Raw genomic sequence first — 16660 nt, forward strand, 5'->3', positions numbered from 1 at the left:
AGGTTAGGGTGACCAGATTTTCAACATTAAAAACCGGGACGGGCACAAACATAGAAAAGGGACTAAATGTTCTGTCAGGTTTCAGGGATATGGATATATATATATATATATATATATATATATATATATATATATATATATATATATATACATATACATATACATATACACACACATGTATATATACATGTATATATAAATACATTTTTTAAGAACACAAACATATATATTTGTGCTCTTTTAAATAAATGTATTTTTACATTACTGCCCGTTCTGTAAAGAGCACCAGGGTCCAGCTACTGCTGGGCCTGGCCTTGCCCTGTGGCCTCGGCAGCCCTGATTCACACCTCATTAAATCCTGCTGTGCTGCTCAAGTGAGGCGAAGCAGCACAGCAGGAGAGGTAAAGAATTGAACTTCTGCCGCCGTTTCCTGGAGGGCGGGTCGCAATGTGAACCTGCATGACACTAATTAACTTGCAGGCTCACCCGACCCGACCCTTGCTTAAAAACCGGGACATTTCTTTTAATAACCCAGGCACTACCCAAAAACCCGGACATTTCTCCAAGTTGGAGAAAAGTGTCGGGACACCGGGACACTTCTCCAAAACCCCGGACCGTCCGGGGAAAACCGGGACGTCTGGTCACCCTACCGCAGGTGTGCTGATCCAACACGTTGGCTACAAAAGCAATCAATTAAAACAAGCAGCGTACACATCCCAAAAAAGACACGCTCAGGCGATATCCCGCAAACACACCTGCACCACTAAGCATCGGACCCCTGCTATATCGTCCCACCATCACCTAGAAACGTGAATGTGCCCTGCTGCCAGGCTGGCATTGTGCATCAATAAATCGATAGCCAAGCAGTGACGATTCCTAACTCAACCCACGTGTTATAGAAAGTAAACAGTTGAGGTCTCGCACGGGACTCTCCTCTTACCTTCTTATATAGGGCGGATGTGGCCTTGAACCTATCTGACGAGTCCAGGAGAGCATGTTCAGCCAGGGACCGTTCCCCCATGGCCCCGGCAGGACCGACCAACCTTCTCGGCTCGGCCGCGCCTCGGCCCGTCTGGAATGAGTCTTTCTGTGATTCGGACTCTTGGGCTGCCCATTTGCAAAAAAACATAAACGCTCACCGTAGCTGCGCGAAGATTCAAACTCTTTACGGAATGTTGTATTAAGTCCCAGGTAAAGCATAAGACAATTCAAGAATGTGAAGCCATTTTCAAGGGCCAGAGAGAAAGTGGTAGCAGGCTGCTGGAACTAGGAGGAAGGTGCCACATTCGAGGAGTAAAATAAACTGCAGATGCAAAATGTTCTCCTAAAGTAATTTTAAACAAGCCACGGACAACGGTACACGGAGACGACAGGAGACGGATCCCGGCAACATAAATCGCGCAGCCCACCCCTGCAAAAGACACGTTGGAAATGACAAAACAAGCATTTACAATGCAATGGTTTTGCCTTTGTTAAAGTTAGAGCTATTGGCATTGCTCTTGACATTATTTTTATTTATGTTTTTTTTAACATAAATAAATGGCATTGTCATTTACAATGCCACTAGCTTTATCTCTCGCAAATGACACACACAAACACACAGAGCCCCCCCACACACACACAGAGCCCCACACACACACAGACAGCTTCCCACATACTATCACTATAAATGCAACACTCGCCGCACACTTTCACAACAAATGCAACACTCTGCTAACAACTACCTCCTCAACCGGGTACTGTCCGAAAATACTCCTCAGCGCCCCACAACTACGTATAAAGGGCTCTATAAATACTTCAAAAAGGACTAAATTAATAGCGGTTACTGTGCTACTCGCAAATAAAAGCAGGGTGAATATTACCACAAGAACATGGTCGGAGAGTATGGCGAAGCCGAAGCATACTTGCTCTTGCAATGATGCAGTGCTGTTCTACATGACGCCGCGTATTAACACACATTACGTGCAGTAGCAGTGATGGCAAAGTGTCATGTTTGTCAACCAGGACACAGTTTCGTTTCGCCATCATGTTTTTAAAATAGTTTAAAACTGAGAGCGTGTTAGGCAAAAAAGTTGGGGCTGGCTGAAGTTGTACAGCACTACTTAAAAACAAAGTATGGTATCGCTGGCAGGTTTGCCGCAGTGTTTTGCAGGGCCAGTGTGTGCACTGGGTTTGGTTGTGCTGTGAAGTGCGAACCACTGCATTGGTTTCAGTAGAGTTCTGTCAGCCTCCTACCTGTGCCCGGACTGTGGCTCTCCTCCCCGGGCTCTCCCCGCCGCGGGCACTCGTGAGGCTGTACCAGGTCACCCCCACGCCGAGGAGCACGCCCCCCAATACGGGGGCTTTCGGCCACAGAACTCTCCGGCTCCCTGTTCTTCCAAGGGTAGAGCCGAACAAGCGGGCAACTCGGCCCCCACATACTCTCCAGCCTGCAGCTGCCATCTTCACAGAAGTACCGGCGATCTCGCGAGAGAGAAAGCGACAGTTGGTGATACCTCTCAGCTCGGGACAGGGAGGAGGAGGAGGAGGAGGAGGAGGAAAGCCTTTTGGGCACCGCAGGCATGTGAAGGAGCCACTGTGTACCACATAAACGTCAATATATGCACTTTGTGTTTCCACATGTAAATAGTAGCTGGAAAATCAGTCCTCAAGTGCGCCTAGGCTGCGCATGCAGAGTTTGCTTTTTATTGCATAGGCATCCTTCTTATCTCAAAGCCCCCTGGGCAATCCCATTCTCCCTTTAAAGTTGTAATTCCACTCCTGGCAGTCCCCCGTTCTGCCACACTCGTGTGCCCTTTTACCCCTCCTTTAGTCAACTCCATGTTTTTTAACGGGGCCTCTTGAAGGTTGGGGCCACTCCTGGCGCTACGCCCCTGCTTAAAATACAGTAGTTCTAACAATTCGTCGTTGAATTGCACCTTATAACAAGTCTCTTCTGTTATTTGCTACTGCCACCAAATGTAATGGTATTGGATTCGTCCACCTTAGAAGGATGAAGGTATTGCCGGAAGAATGAGCCGTGGCGTTTAGGTGCCATTGGCGATAATTTGATTCACCAAGCCAGCTTTACAATGAAGTAATGACCAACCTCGCCAACAGGACCAACAATGGCAAAACGTTTCATCTCCACAGATGGAGCTCCTGTGGGACAAGTTATTCATTAATTGATTGATTCATCCATGTCCAGTATCCTCAGCTTCCATTGGGGCAAGGGTATGAATAGGTTCAATTAATCCATTCATTAATGCCCTCATTTCTGCGTTCGTTCATGTGCGATAGCCTCAGCTTTCATGAGGCCAACACGCTCATCCGTTGAATGCATGCATCAAACCCCTAGCCATGTGTTCATTCATTCATGGTAGCCTAGCATTCTTGTATTGATGCCATCCATGCATTCATTCTTTCGACCACAAGTGCACTCATTCATTCGACGATTCAGTTAATCCGTTGATTCATTATTCAGCCTATCCAGGTGTTAGCTCATTTATGCATGCATCCATCCATCCATCCATGCATGCATTCATTCTTTCGTCCACAAGTGCACTCATTCATTCAACGATTCAGTTTATCCGTCGATTCATTATTCAGCCTATCCATGTGTTAGCTCATTTATGCATGCATCCATTCATTCATTCGTCCACAAGTGCACTCATTCAATTAACGATTCTGTTAATCCGTCGATTCATTATTCAGCCTATCCACGTGTTAGCTCATTTATGCATGCATGCATCCATCCATCCATGCATTCATTCATTCATTCATTCTTCCACAAGTGCATTCATTCAACGATTCAGTTAATCCGTCGATTCATTATCCAGCCTATTCACGTGTTACCTCATTTATGCATGCATCCATTCTCGAGTCGTGGCTCAAGCCTGCAAATGGGACATAAAGGGCATAGCGGATTCAATTCACCCAGTCATTCATCCATCATTCAGCAACTGAGGAAGGCCGCGCACGCGCATGCCAGGTTTGCTTTGCATTGCCTCGCGGGAAGCCCCGTTCCCCCTTAAAGTTTTAATTCCACTCTTGGAAGTCCTTTGGGCAAGGTTGCCGAAATGCGCCCCCCCTTTTGCTGCCACACTCGCGCGTGCTGTTCCCCCTCTACTTTCCAATGCTTCCCTTGGCTGGAGTAGGCACACACCGGCAGGCATGTTCTTGTAAATACGTCCAGCTTGCATTCAAGTATTCACGACACGGGGCTAATGCCAGCTCAATGAACGCTGCTGCTCGGCCGCCTAGCGCAGCTAAAAACCATCACCTCCCTGCTCCCCCCCACCCCCCCAACACCCCCATTGTACCAGGACCCCCATCTACAACCACGTGGTGCTAGGGCGCATTGAAACATCACAGCACTGCGTCCTTGCCCCATCTGCCTGCACCTCAAAGCTCGCTGGCTCTGGGGCATCGAGGCTGGTTTAAAAGACGCCCCTTCTCTCTCCCCCTCCCCTCTTAAGAACCGACAAGCTGCCGCAGTTTACTTTATCTGGCATGCATTTGCGTTGCGTAATTTCTTTTCTCGGGACCCCCGCCACTGGTTAATGGCCAACTTGTATATAAAGAAACATTGCTATTTACAGCGCAAATACCCCAAAGTGTAACTAATGTGAGAATCATTGAAAATGCTTGTTTTACGTTAGGTTTCAGATATTAGCATTCGGACACGCAGACCGGACAGGCTGGACCCGTTCCAGCGGCGCCGGGGCACAAAGTGGCACAAGGCACCCTACCACCTGAAATGTGCCCTCTGCCGCAGCACGATCACCCCCCCCCCCCCGCCCACAACACCCGATAAGAAAGCAATGAGTAATCCTGTTATCAGAGCAGTGCCCGGGGTCACTGGAAACAAAGCCGCCTCGCGGACCAGATTCGGGGGCGTTCCCGGCTTTTGGCTGACGTCGCGTGACGTCGCCAAAAGCCAAAAATTCTCGGGAACGCCCCCGAATCTGGTCCGAGATTGACGGACGCCCCCTCCTCCCAATGGCTAGTCTCCATTTATGGAGCTAGCCAATGAGAGGAGAGGGCGTATTCCCGACCCCACACACACACATCAAAAGGTTTTTTGGCGCATGCATACTGAAGTACGCATCGCCAGTCAAAACCTAAACATGCCTTGAAGAAAAAACCAAAAAAAAACGCCCACCGCTGCATGACGTAAAAAAGGGGCGGAGCTTAAAAAACACAGGAACGCCCACGAATCTGCTCCCAGAATGATTGCCACATCTCTCTTCCAAATGTTTATTTATTTATTTATTTTTATTTATTTAGCGACTTGTAAAGCGCCTGGTGACCCAAGCGCATCCCCGCGCTATAAAAATTTGCTGTCCAGATGAGAGGGAGGAAAGAAGGGGAATGACGTTATTTAGGGAATAAAAGTGTTTTCAATTTTTTTTCTAAAAATCAAGTAATTGGATTCCAGTCTAAGGGTACGTGGGAGGGAGTTCCATCCAGTGGAAGCTTTCACTGAGAAGCGTCGACCTCCAGTGCGTGTCTTTTTAAATTTGGGGATGTTGGCTAGGTGCTCACTCTCGGACCTCAGGGACCTGGACGTTTTATATGGAGTAACCAGGTCGCTGAGGATCGAAGGACCACCTCCATTGATCAATTTGTATGCCGTGCACATGGCTTTGAATTCCACTCTATGGCGCACAGGGAGCCAGTGCAGGGCCTTGATAGCAGGTTTTGCTGACACTCTGGAGGGAAGGTTCATGAGTAGACGGGCTGCTGCATTCTGAGTTCGTTGCAGTTTCGCCAGGGTGGCCTCAGGGGCTCCCAGGTAGATCATGTTACTATAGTCCAAACGTGATAGTATGAGCCCCTGGACCAGTAGTTTCCTGGATGCGGGGGGGAGTAGGGGGAGAATCCTGCGGGTAGTACGCATAAGCCCAAAACAGGTTCCTGCAGTTTTGGCCGCTTGCGTTTTCATGGAGAGCTCGGGTTCTAACCATACTCCTAGGGTCTTAATTTCATGTTTCGGGGTAGGAATTTCTCCGAACACGTCTGGCCAGACCGCTGGAGGAATGGTCACCCATTGCTTTCCCATGAGCATCACTTCGGTCTTTGACCCATTTAGTTTTAGTGATGACTCACACATCCAACTGTGTATTTCCGTAAGGCAGTTAGCCAGCTTGTCTGGGTGGTCGTCTAGTTGGGATAGGGAGACGACCAGCTGTGTATCATCAGCGTAGCTCACTATTTTTATACCGAATGGAATCACCAAGTCTTCAAGGGGGGCCATGTAAGCATTAAAAAGCGTTGGGCTCAGGGAAGATCCCTGAGGAACCCCGCTCATGAGGGGAAGAGTGGACGAGCGATGGTTGCCGTCCCAAACCTGGAACGTGCGCCCAGCAGGGAAGGACTCTATCCATCTGAGTGCCGTCCCGGTGAGCCCTGCTGCCGTCAACCGATTGAGGAGGACACGATGGTTAACTGTGTCGAAGGCTGCACTAAGATCCAGGAGGATCACTGCCACTGACCCTCCTGAATCTAGAATGCGCCTTGCCTCCTCGATGACGGCAAGAAGGGCAGTATCTGTGCCATGGCCCGGGCGGAACCCAGTTTGGGATGGCCGTAGGATGTTATTTACCTCGAGAAACTGAGACAATTGTCCGTTGACCAATTTCTCGGCTACCTTGCCAATACCAGGGAGGAGTGAGATTGGCCGGTAGTTGGCCATATCTGCTGGGTCTAGCTGGGGTTTTTTAAGGAGTGCCTTCACCACTGCACTCTTCCAGCTAGCGGGAACCGATCCCCGGGCAAGTGAGCTGTTAATGAGCTCCGTGATCGTGGGGATGATGGCGGGGGCTACAGTTTTAAGGAATCTAATGGGTACAGGGTCCAAAGGTGATCCGCTTTTCATTTTGGTCAGGGTTGCTTCTACCTCGTTGCAGGTTACTGGCCTAAATGTCGCAAGTTGAGGGCGTAAGCTGCTTCCAGACTGGTTGGGGGGTGAACCATTGTCCATGTAGTAAGAGGGACGGGAAGGGGGAAGGGATGCTAAGATGCGGGCAATTTTGTCGTTAAAATAAGTGGCTAATTCGTTGCTTCGGTCCACAGGGGGGATATTGGAGGACGGAGTGGTTGGTACTTTCAAAAGCTCTTTTACAATTAGGAAAGATTCCCTGGCTGAATTAGTGGATTCTTTTATCCGCGTATCGTAATGGGAAGCTTTAGAGCGCCTAATAGCAGTTTTATATAATCTAACTGAATTTTGGTAGGCTTCCTTGCTGGCATGCTGCCAGTCTTTTCTCCAAAGTCGTTCGGCTCTCTTACAATTTTTACGTAATAGACGAAGTTCCGGTGTATACCATGGGGCGGAACCTAGTTTCCCATTTTTGTCCTCCCGAGTCCTAAATGGGAGTACGAGATCCAGGGAGGTAGTAATCCATTCTCTATATTTACTATCGGCGACAGCCGGGTCTTCTGCGTAAGCAGGGGTAGTTGACTTTAGGGTCCTGGCCCATTCTTCGGTGGGGAGCCTGGACCAGGCCCTGTCCCTGGTATAAGTGGGCGGTTTTTGAGGTTTCCTAAAAGTTCCTGGTAGTTGGAAGGAGACTAGAAAGTGGTCCGTCCAAGGGAGGGGAAGGGACTCACTAGCTAGCATAGTGAGAGAACTCGTGAACACAGGGTCCAGCAAGTGGCCCTTATTGTGAGTAGCTCCAGAGTTTAGGAGCCGGATGTCAAGGGCCGCCAGATCAGTGATCAGGTCGACAGCCCCAGAATCTAAGGGGTCATCGAAATGAATATTCAGGTCTCCTATTATCATAAAATTAGTGATGGAGTGAGCCTGTGTAGCTACTGTGTCCAGGAGAGTACTAGCAAAAGGACCTGGATGACCAGGGGGGCGGTACACTAGGATCCCTGAGAGTGAGTTAGTCGGGTCTAACTTAATTGTAAACTGCAGGCTTTCAGAATCGGGAATATGCGCGTCATTAGTATTGCAGAGGAAATGGTCCTGGTGGATAATGGCGACACCACCACCCCTACCTAGGGGACGAGGTAGGGACTGGATGAGGAAGCCCGGTGGGGTTGCTAGCACCATATCTGACTCCGAGTGGGCAGAGAGCCACGTTTCCGTCAGGATAAGGACGTCTATGTCATGGTCTTCTACAAGGTGGTTAATCAGCGTAGCGTGTTTGGGGAGAGAGCGACAATTCAGCGAAGCGAGTTTGAGGGCTGTGAGCTTGGGGGCTCGAGAAGGGAGAGTAAGCTGGACTGGATGGCAGTAAGTACAGCTGATGAATGGTCCATTCAGGTCATGAACATACTCACAGGAGGAGGCGATGGGGGGTCTGAGACTTAGGAGGTCTCGACGAGAGTAGCTTACCTTCGGGGCAGCTTTATCCAGCAGGGGTTCTGGCCCTAGGCCGTGCGCGGACGGGCGCAGACGGGCTTGCCTTAGGCGCGCCTTTGGCGCGCAAACGGCGCTCCCGCTGCGCTCGTCCGCTGCGCTGGTATGGCCGACACATTTGTAGCGAGTGGTGGGGGCGTGGCCTCGCAGTGGGCGTGGCTCCGCCTTCGAACCGCGATGGCGGTGTGCTTGTTTACCCTGTCTCAGCGCTAGTTCCGCTATCTCAGGGGGTGTCTTAGGAGGTCTGCTCAGCGCATGAAGCTAGCGCTTTCAGTAGAGGTGAGGTTTTTAAAATCAATACAATTCAAGTGACGAATGGCCAATTTTTAAAAACACAGCAAGGTGCAGTCCTCCGGCTTTCCGCCTCAGAGGACAAACAAATAATAATGCGTGGCGCTTGGTTCAGCGTTTTTGTAGGTTTCCAGGTGGGCGTGGCCTCGCAGTGGGCGTGGCTCCGCCTTCGAACCGCGATGGCGGTGTGCTTGTTTACCCTGTCTCAGCGCTAGTTCCGCTATCTCAGGGGGTGTCTTAGGAGGTCTGCTCAGCGCATGAAGCTAGCGCTTTCAGTAGAGGTGAGGTTTTTAAAATCAATACAATTCAAGTGACGAATGGACAATTTTTAAAAACACAGCAAGGTGCAGTCCTCCGGCTTTCCGCCTCAGAGGACAAACAAATAATAATGCGTGGCGCTTGGTTCAGCGTTTTTGTAGGTTTCCAGGTGGGCGTGGCCTCGCAGTGGGCGTGGCTCCGCCTTCGAACCTGGCGGTGTGCTTGTTTACCCTGTCTCAGCGCTAGTTCCGCTATCTCAGGGGGTGTCTTAGGAGGTCTGCTCAGCGCATGAAGCTAGCGCTTTCAGTAGAGGTGAGGTTTTTAAAATCAATACAATTCAAGTGACGAATGGACAATTTTTAAAAACACAGCAAGGTGCAGTCCTCCGGCTTTCCGCCTCAGAGGACAAACAAATAATAATGCGTGGCGCTTGGTTCAGCGTTTTTGTAGGTTTCCAGGTGGGCGTGGCCTCGCAGTGGGCGTGGCTCCGCCTTTCGAACCGCGATGGCGGTGTGCTTGTTTACCCTGTCTCAGCGCTAGTTCCGCTATCTCAGGGGGTGTCTTAGGAGGTCTGCTCAGCGCATGAAGCTAGCGCTTTCAGTAGAGGTGAGGTTTTTAAAGTCAATACAATTCAAGTGACGAATGGACAATTTTTTTTTTTAAAAACACAGCAAGGTGCAGTCCTCCGGCTTTCCGCCTCAGAGGACAAACAAATAATAATGCGTGGCGCTTGGTTCAGCGTTTTTGTAGGTTTCCAGGTGGGCGTGGCCTCGCAGTGGGCGTGGCTCCGCCTTCGAACCGCGATGGCGGTGTGCTTGTTTACCCTGTCTCAGCGCTAGTTCCGCTATCTCAGGGGGTGTCTTAGGAGGTCTGCTCAGCGCATGAAGCTAGCGCTTTCAGTAGAGGTGAGGTTTTTAAAATCAATACAATTCAAGTGGCGAATGGACAATTTTTAAAAACACAGCAAGGTGCAGTCCTCCGGCTTTCCGCCTCAGAGGACAAACAAATAATAATGCGTGGCGCTTGGTTCAGCGTTTTTGTAGGTTTCCAGGTGGGCGTGGCCTCGCAGTGGGCGTGGCTCCGCCTTCGAACCGCGATGGCGGTGTGCTTGTTTACCCTGTCTCAGCGCTAGTTCCGCTATCTCAGGGGGTGTCTTAGGAGGTCTGCTCAGCGCATGAAGCTAGCGCTTTCAGTAGAGGTGAGGTTTTTAAAATCAATACAATTCAAGTGACGAATGGACAATTTTTAAAAACACAGCAAGGTGCAGTCCTCCGGCTTTCCGCCTCAGAGGACAAACAAATAATAATGCGTGGCGCTTGGTTCAGCGTTTTTGTAGGTTTCCAGGTGGGCGTGGCCTCGCAGTGGGCGTGGCTCCGCCTTCGAACCGCGATGGCGGTGTGCATGTTAACCTCCATTTATGGAGCTAGCTAATGGAAGAGAGAGGTGGGTTAAAGCCCCATACTGAAATCAAAAATTCTCGTCTGCGTGATACTGCTTGCGCAGTGAACGCAAGGCTTCGACCTAAAAATTAGATTTAGAAATGGTGCCTACCTTTATAATGGAAGAGACTGTCATGTGTGAGCCACAAACGCCCCCGGAGGCCTGAAACCAGCCACAGCACGATATTGGTGTGTAAAAACTTCCAAGAGCAGTTTCAAGCTCGGCCACTAGGTGGCAGAGTACCCACAGATTGGAAATATGAGAAAGCTAGGAAATAAAAGCTCGTTGTGAGGCCAACCCAAATTTGCTTTAGCTAGGAAGCTTTTAAAGGATCAATATATTAATTTGAACAAAAAAGAACTATGTGCTCAGCACAATCTGTTGTATTTTATTTGTTAATAAAAATGATTTTCTCCAAGTCTGTCATTTGGTTTATTTTATAATTGACGCGATGTTAAAAATGTTTTTTTTTACTAATGGATCGCAGCCTCCATCCTGGCGTCACTGTCTTGTTCACACAACGCTCTTCTCCTGAAACATACAATTTATAAGCGCCACTAGGCTTAATAAAATATGAAGACGCATGAACAATCTAAAGAGCATGTGAAACATTTGCGTGCAGCGTCTGCATTGGTCTTGAGTCCCTCATATGGCAACCACCCTTTTCATACCTCATGATCAAGGACACAAGAGTTATGCAGTGCTGCGCCCGCAAAGTTTTCGTCCTAAACACTGACTTATTGCACTTGATTGAATCTTAAATCTCAAAGTTCTGCATAACTTGCAGACGCGAACAAAGACTAGTTGCTTGTCAAATGGGTCAAAAGTTACAAAGAAAAGGTGGAGTGTGTCGCGCATTGGCAGGCATTTTTCCAAGGTTTAATAATGTCCTCTATTCAGGTTTAAAGCACCAACTAAAGAGGAGAAAGTTTTGCCTGGACAGTATTAATGAGTTAAAATGACAAGCAGCAAAATAAGATTGCCCAGGAATATGCCCTATTATGCCATTTAATTTAGACTGAACGGAGAGAGGGAAAGACAAGAAGCGTGAGCAAAAAGAAGACGGAGAAGGCGGAGCGAGTGAGTGGACGGGATGTGGGCGAGGAGAGAGGCGCGCGCTCGCTTGGGAGAGCAGTCTGCTCATTTTCAAGCACTGCACTTGCGCTTGTGGCGCGCCCCTGCTCGCTCCAGCAAGGGTGATGCCGCCACAAGCAGGAGTGTGTGCTTGAAAATGAGCAGAGCGACGGCTAAATGCCCTCCTATGCAACGCATGCGCACTGCGTAGGTGAGACCTAAAAACCATGACATTTAACAAACATAGAAGATGGACTACAATTCTGAAAGAACCTAGGAGCACAAGTGTCAGGTTAGTGTTAGGTTTCCATCAACACAGAAACAAAGGCAATGAGGCGCTAAGGCAGTACATTAAATGCAACTTTACACCCATGGGTGTTCATTAAATTGGTTTCTTATGAGATCTGCTTGCTAGTGCTGCCTTGCAACACATAACATCATGCCGCTCTCTGTTTTCAGTCGTTCCTCTTTAAAAACCGGGATATTGACTAACTTTGTCAAAATCTACAGGGATAGTTGCTCAAAAACTGGGACCGTCCCAGCAAATCCGGGACGCAGAAACTACATGCCATCAGTGTTGGACTTGGCCCTTTTTACAGGGTCATCATTGAACTTTTTGACTTTTTCCTGTATTTTCTCTGACCTGTTTTTGTTGGTTTTATGACTCTGGGCACTTTACCACTGCTGATCAGTGCTAAAGTGCATATGCTCTCCCTATTGTAAATTGATTTATGGTTTAGTGATTCCATGTTTGGCTATTTGGTTTACCTGTCAGACCCTAGTACAGTGCACTGAGTGTGCCCAGGGCTTGTAAACCAAATGATGCTGCTGGGCTTGCAGCACTGCTTGTGCCACCCACAGAAGCAGCCTGTAAACGTGTGTCTAAGGTCTGCCATTGCAGAGCCTGCATGCAGTCTGGTACTGTCATGCTGACTGAGCAAGTGCACCCACTTGCCAGTCCCTAAACCTTCCCTTTTCTTCATATCAGACACCCATATGGTAGGCTCAAGGGCAGGGTGCATTGCAAGTATAAGGTAGGACAAGCCCTGATGTGTGTGGCATGTCCTAAATAGTGAATTACAGCCATTTTAGTTTTTCACTATTGCAAGGCTACCTGTTCTCCATAGGCCAGAATGGGCTGTTAGAATTATTACATTTCATAATCCTACCTGACTCAGAGAACATGGTAGAAATTCGAGTTTAGTATGCCTGAACTCAGAATGATAAAATACATCTTTTAGTGAAGTTGGTTTTAACATTCGGTGTTTGCAAATACCACTTTTAGAAAGTAGGTATTTGCTTGCCTAACCTTTCAAGCCTGCCTCTGCTAGGTTGTGCATTCCTTGTCTGGAGTTTGAGTGACAGGGCTGGGGGATTCCAGGAGACAGAATGAGCCCACCCAGTGGTTGATTGATTAGAGAGATCTGCATATATATGGAAAGGAGGAGTTGCACCTTGGACCTGAATAGGACTGTGCCTGCCCCCCACAGTGCTGGCTCCACCCCCTGTGGTGCGTCTGATGTCTCTGTCCTGCACAGTGAAAGAAGAGAAGGAATCCGTACAACAAAGTGCTCCCGGGCTGTGCTTTCCCTTCACAATGCTGGCTCAGCCTCCTGTGGGGCGTCTGATGTTTCTGCCCTGCACTGTGAAAGGAAAGAAGGAGTCATGTACACAGAGTGCTCCAGAACTGGTTTGGACTAGGCAAATGCCCCTTTACCTCAGAGAACAAAGGATTTTGGGGTATAAATATTGGGTCCCTGAGCCCATAAAATTAGATCACTTTTGAACTACAAGAAGAAACCTTTACTGAGGAGAGAAACCTGAAGAAACTGAGGAGAGACTATTCCCAAGCTGATGTGCTACTTGGGGGATTGGCCTGCAGTGGTTGCCTTACTGCCAAACGAAGGAGAAATTAACTTTGTGTACTTTGCTTTCAACTTATGAAGGATCTCCAAGGGCTTGGAAAAGAGCTTGCCTCCTGCTGAAGTGTCACTGACAACAGAATTCAACCCCCAGCTCCCCAGAGTTCTGTGGAAGTGCCTGCTGCTGTTTTGGGCCTTCTGAAGGACTGCGTGTTGCAAGGAGCTGGAAGCGCGACTCAATGAGAAGCGTGTCGCCGTCGCTGTGCCTGCCGTCGCAACTCCGAAGGAGGGTGTCGCCGCTGGAACTGTCGCACTGCACCGCATCGGAGAGAAGCGTGCCACAATGAAGAGGAAGAGTGTCTCCGTCGCTGCTGCTACCATCGCAACTCCGAAGGAGGATGTCGCCGCTGTAGTTGTCGCACTGCACCGCATCAGGAGAAGAATCTCGCAACGAGGTCAGAGCGTGTGCCTTCGCTGTGCCTACCGTCGCAACTCCGGAGGAGGGTGTCGCCGCTGGAACTGTCACACTGCACTGCATCAAAGAAGAGCACCTCGCATCCCCGAGAAGCGCGCCGCCTTCGGAGCTGCTGCCGTTGCATCTTGGATGTCGCCGATGTAGTTGTCGCATCGCACGGAAGCTTCACGCATCGTGGGAGAAGAGTGTCGCCGCTGGAGCTATTGCCGTCGCATCGTCGGGGTGTCGCCGCTGCAGTCCCCGCATCGAACCGAGAACTTCTCGCATCCCCGAGCAGCATGCCGCATCTGGAAGATCTTCACGTCTTTATTTCTTTGCACCTGAACTTTGCCGCATTCTCATCACTGTGACATTGCTTGTCGTGGAAGCGCAACGCAACCTAAGGTACATTGACGCAAAGTGTCGAATCTAAGAACTGAACTGAACTAAGCTTAAATCTACCATCTTTAAGTAATAGTATTGTGTATTTTTGTTGTTTAAGGGTTTGTGGTAACAATATATAAAGTATACTTATTTTTGATATAAATCCTGTGTGGTGTCCATTTGTAGTGTTGTCACTGGGTTACTGTATGTGGTCACAAATGCTTAACACACAACGCATCTGAAATAAGCCTGACTACTCATGCCAAGCTACCAAGGGGGTGAGCAGTGGTTATTTTAGGAGTGTAATCCCCTTATCCTGACAAGAGGCGAGGGTCCCTATTTGTCACAAGTACCTACCTGTGCCAACTAGAGAACCCCAAATCTAACAATCAGCAAACATGTTAATTCGTCTCAAGGCTAGAGCCAAGTTTGTGCCCACATCCTATTGGGAACTCTCAGCAACAATCTATCGATCATCACGTGTTGATGGAAACCCCGCCATCATTTGCTTGAATAAGGGGTTGGTGTGCACGTGTCATGCTTTTTTCATCCTTTCTCAACAACTGTACTCAACACGTCATACTGGCATACATTCTTTCTGTACTCATCGGTGCAGGATGTGGAGTGCTACCCTTACCCCCTTCAACGCCTGCTAGACTTTTTGGCCAGCATCTTGGTTGCCCGTCACATGGATCAGCCAGTGTGAAGCTGGTGGAATTCTGATATTTGGAGGGGGTCACTGGATTTTTATTGCCAGCGGTCCAGACACATCTTTTGCTCCCCATCAGCAAAGGTAGTTCGCCGAACCTCTTTCCTCAAGCCAACTTAGTGCTGGGTTCAGGCTGCCTTACCTGCAAACAATGTGCAATCCTCGTCTTCCCTCTACTCTCTGCCGGGGCCCAAGTACCATTGGTCTGCCAACCACGATCTTCAGTGACCCCTGCCTCAGTCAAGAGGCCTGACCTTCTGCTCAGGACTGCTCTTCTGGGATAGAACCGATCAATGGGCTTACTCTGTGCTTAAGATGACAGTGGTGCTGAACGCAGTTTGGGTCTGATGCCTAACCACTTTTATCAGGACATTAAAATAACCTGTTGTTATTGGTATGCCTTCTTCTGAATTGCTTAATGTAACTCATTGTATGTTTTGGTGTACAGATTAGAGGCTAGATGTGCAGCGGAAGGTTTTAGGTTCTTCAAAAAGTACTTGTCCGCACTATACCACTAGTAACAGCACAGCATATTGACCTTTTTGTACATAAATAAGTCATAAGACTTAAACACACTTGCTGTAACTTATATTGTACAACTATTTAGCAAGCTGCAATGTATAACAAAAATCAGCTTATTATTAATCAAATAGACAAAACCTAATGCATATACCAATGCTTGTTATACAGGTCGCCCATGCAGGGGGATTCCTGCCCAGTCCTACTACTGCCGTTTGTTTCCTTTGGTGCCTCTGAAAATCCTAGCACAAGGGTGAGAAAATTGTCCATGTTTTTCATGGAGGCATTTATAACATTCTTTTGACACCCAAGCCAAACTAAGGTCCCTATCATCAGTTGCGGCCAGCATGAATCACAAGTGGGGGGGAGTCACGCAGGGAAGGGGCAGCGCATGGGTGGGTAATTAAAAACCTCTCTCTGTTTCTACTGGAAGCAGGCAGTCTCCCTCTCCTCCCCTAAGCCAATCACAACGCTGAAGTAGCAGTGTTGTGATTGGCTATTCGCCGACCCCACAGGCGTCTAGCCTGCATACATAGAGAAAGTGCAGAGTGTGTATGACTGGTTTGGTCATGGTTTGGTTGGCCCTGGGGCCGGCCAAACAGTCAGTACCCACAACAGTGGGTAAACCGCTCCTCCCCTGCCTGGAGCAGCAACGCCCCCGTCCCTCCCCAATCAAACCCTGCCTTCGGCTTTTTTGCACTGCGAGAAGCAGAAACATAAAATGGTATTTAAAATACCAGTTTATGTTTCTGCTTCTCGCACTGCAAGAAAGCAATGGGGCGACGCTCCTCCGCCCACGTGGAGGAGCCGCCCCTGCCTGTCATGCTCATGTGTGATCACTCTAGTAAAGATTGAGAGCAGGAAGTCAATCCTATATGCTTATCGTTTCAGCTCACACTCTCTCTGCGACCCTCTGGTTTATCAACTGTGATTTATTTGCAACGTTTTACAGTTGTCGGCAACCAGTGCTGGGCTGAACCATCATCTATTGGTCAACAACAGATTTACGCACCGAGAATGTTCTGTAGTTTAGAAAATCTAATAAAGTCTACAAGGTAATTTGATTCTCTGCAAAAGAGTAATTATTTTAAGTATGAAAAATAGTACAGAGGAGAATGCAAACCACTTATTGTTTTATGGTACAAAACGGGTCCTGAAGAAGGCCTATTAAAACGCAAGTAACTGACCCCTGCCAGCAAAATCTGGTTAACCATGCCTTAAGACTATCCCTATATTTTATATATTTTAATAATAATATGTTTTCCCTTCAACATGGCAACAGCTGTATATTGTTGATAACACTTTCTTTTTTCGTGCCA

Source organism: Lissotriton vulgaris, unplaced genomic scaffold (assembly GCF_964263255.1).
Source record: "Lissotriton vulgaris unplaced genomic scaffold, aLisVul1.2 SCAFFOLD_219, whole genome shotgun sequence".
In the NCBI taxonomy this organism is placed as follows: domain Eukaryota; kingdom Metazoa; phylum Chordata; class Amphibia; order Caudata; family Salamandridae; genus Lissotriton; species Lissotriton vulgaris.